This window comes from Lissotriton vulgaris, unplaced genomic scaffold, assembly GCF_964263255.1.
Source record: "Lissotriton vulgaris unplaced genomic scaffold, aLisVul1.2 SCAFFOLD_464, whole genome shotgun sequence".
NCBI lineage: Eukaryota > Metazoa > Chordata > Amphibia > Caudata > Salamandridae > Lissotriton > Lissotriton vulgaris.
This window is the reverse complement of record NW_028246675.1, coordinates 537,931-541,471: the sequence shown is the minus strand read 5'-3', so window position 1 is coordinate 541,471 and position 3,541 is coordinate 537,931.

Sequence of the window (3,541 nt, the reverse complement as noted above, 5' to 3'; positions counted from 1 at the left end):
GAAGATGGGAGAAACCTCCCTTTGATGTGCATCGGTCCTTCTCGGACATCCCTCTGCTCCCCTGCCACTGCAGTGTCACCCAGACAGATCGGACCAGAGGTGGCACAGTCTTTATTACTGTTGTGGCCTTTGTTCCTCCTCTTTGACAGAGCACAACCGGCTCCACCACCTCCTCTTCTAATCTTGCAGATTCGTTTATGGCAATGAGATGCTGTGGGAAGCTGTCCAAACCCCACAAATCTAGATATAACTAAAAATAGAACAGGGTGCGAGAATTAACATTTTTGTCTGTCAGCCATATGCCACTAGTGGGCACATAGTCTGGCAATGCGTGCCAAGACACCCATGATCAGAAGAAAAGTACGCGCGGGCATACTTGAGTGACCTTTGAGCTCCTGTATTGCAGCTCTGGGTGGGTGCTCTTTTCCCATTTCAGGACCTGACTTAGAGAATTCAGAAGCATTGCCATAAGACGACTTTGCCTTTAAAGATGCAAGCCCACGCTCGCTGATGAGACGGCGCTGGTCATGGCAGCGGAGGAACTCAAGATAATCCTTGATGCAGGGGGGAAGGCCGCCTTGATCTTGTTAGATCTTTCGGTGCCTTCGATACTGTTAACCATGAGATTTTAGCCAGTAGACTAGCAGAGATGGGGCTTTAAGATTCCTCGCTAACTCTACTGTCATCCTACCTAGAAGACAGAACCTTTTCGGTGGAACTGGGAGACTCTGCTTCTAAGTCCTTCAAACTGCCTTGTGGGGTACCACAGGGGTCCTCACTTAGCATCACCCTTTTCAATTTATATGTGGCTTCCTTGGCCTCTATTATTAGACGGTGTGGTTTTCCAGCTGTCTCGTATGCAGACGACACACAGGTGGTGGTGTCGGTCTCAAATAATATGGAGGAGACCGCCGACTGTTTCAATCACTGCATGACGCAGGTGAATGAATGGATGCAGTCCAACTGCTTGAAGCTAAACGGTGAAAAAATTGAAGTTATGCTGCTAGGATCCAACTCTTCCTTCTGGTCGCCTAGATGGGGGCCTGATAGTCTGGGCAACTGCCCAAACCCAGTCTCTAAGGTCAAGAACCTGGGGTTTGTTTTTGATGATAAACTAACATTTAATGCTCAAATCAATCAGCTAACTTCTACCTTTTGGCTCATCATAAAAATGATTAGGAAAATTCGTCCTTTCATCCCTCCTGGGGCATTGAAGACACTAGTTACAGCTTTGGCCCTTTCCAGACTGGACTATGGTAATGCCCTTTATGTAGGGATGCACTCGCAGCTGTTACTGAAACTGCAGAGATTCCAGAAGGCAGCAGCCACATTGATACTTGACATCCCTAGACATGAGCCTATCTCCCATAGACTAGAAGGCCTACATTGGCTCCCAGTGGCCAACTAATTTTCATTAATATAAAATGAACATTCTTTGGAATTTAATAAAATCTCCACCTTGTTCCCCCACGCAAACCAACAACCTGCTGCTACAAATTGTTAAAAATTACATGTAAATCTCAAATACATATAACAACTAATGAACAATTAAACAATTGAAATAATTATTAATCAAATATTCAATTTACATTATAAAATGATTACATATAACCCATAGACAACATATTGTGGCACTGAATACTGAACTCGGGGACATGCTCCCAATGGAATGCATTGTAGTAAATGACAGGTTTTGAGGGTCACAAAAAGGAGTTCATATAAAGAGTGATAACATATTTTTGTCACACTATAAATCATTTGTTGGTGGTGTTATACTAATTTTAAGAATTCTTGTGAGTTCTCAAGTGATTTCAGCCTGTGAATCATGCTGATACTCTGCTGGGATTTCATGAACCATGTCTGAGAGAAAACTATTTTCTCTCATGATTTTCTCATAGGGATTAAAGGTGTTCCGCAAGCTAAAATGAGAGTACATGTTCTGTAGGTGCACACTACCTTCCTCAGCCATGTGAGAACGTAGTCTATTATTCTGAGTAAAACATGAACTTTCAACAAAAGCAGCAAGCTGTCAGTGGATTGCACAGTTTTCTACTGCATCTTTACCAGAGTGTTCTAATGTACAACTAGAGCGCTATGATTCTGTATTTATGATAAAACAATGGCATACCGGAATGCTATTTTGATGGAATAAGAGCTGTAAAACTACTTTGTGATGTTCTGCATCTTCATCACAGTGTTCTATTGAACAACTAAAGAGATACTATTCTGTATTTATGACAAAGTATGGCACACCTGAATGCCATCTCGATGGAATTAAAGCTGTAAAACTGAATTGATTCCCCTTAGATGATACTGCAGTAAATGAAGAAGTGAGGGAGTTTCTTTTTTGCCATAGAAATTAAAATTAGTGCTTTAGAATACACAAATGAGAATAAAGTTTCTATGAGTTCTCAAATATTTTCCTTGTCCATGTAGACTGAAACATGTACTTTCCACGCCAGGAGCAGTCTGTCAATGAACTCCCTAGAAATCAACAACATTGTCACCAAAGAGAACTAATGAAGAGCTAGAGAACATTTTGCATTTATGACAAAGGTGTGGCACACCAGATTGGCATCTTGATGGAATCAACTCTGTAAAACGGAAAGGACTTTGCTACAGGGGATACTGCGGTGATATAACAAAATGAGAAGGTTTCTTTGTATCGTAGTAATTATGGTTGGTGCTCTAGAAAGCTAAAATGAGGACACACTTTCTATATGTTTTCAGATATCTTCTTCCTCAATTTGAGTAGAACATTCTGACATGCAGAGTGAAACATGTAATTCCAACACCAGTGGCACCACAGTGTTCTAATGAGCAGCTAAAGTGCTAGTAGTTTGTATTCAAGAAAGAAGTGAGTCATTCCTAAATGCCATTTTTTCAATAGAAGCTATAGAATTTAAAGCCTCAGGAGGAACAGGCTGAAGTAAATGAGGATTAAGATGTTAATGAAGGTATGGAACCTGTGGATTAAATATGTTCACTGAAAAAAACAAAGGTTGAGGTGCCAATATAATTAGGTTAGGTGTTAAGACCTTAACTTGTGTCAAAAGCGCAGAAATTCAGTTTAAAACAATCAACAGTTAAAGTGATGCTATAGTTAGGTGTTGGAATAAGGCACAAGCTAACATTAAAAACCCAATCATGCACTGCCAAGTAACCAAAAGAGCGTGCCCTCATTCGTGCCTTCCTAATCCTGTGGACTTTCATCAGATGGTTCCCGGTGGATCTCAGTTGCCTTTCTGTTTTGTAGGGGGTCATAAGATCGCTGAGGTACATTGGGCATTTTCCCTGCAAGATACGATGACCGGTGCGTAGTTTCTTGAATGTAATTTGTTGCTGGATGGGCAACCAATGTAGGGTCGCCAGTGCATTCTTCGGGGGTGCTCGTTTTGGCAGATTCAAAACCAGGGGGGCTTCTGCATTCTAAACAGATTATAACTTCTGGAGTCCTTTTTGGTAGCACCTAGATACATCGGATTTCCATAATCTAATCTTGATGTAAAGAGTGCATGGGTCAGGGTTTTTCTCACCGCCA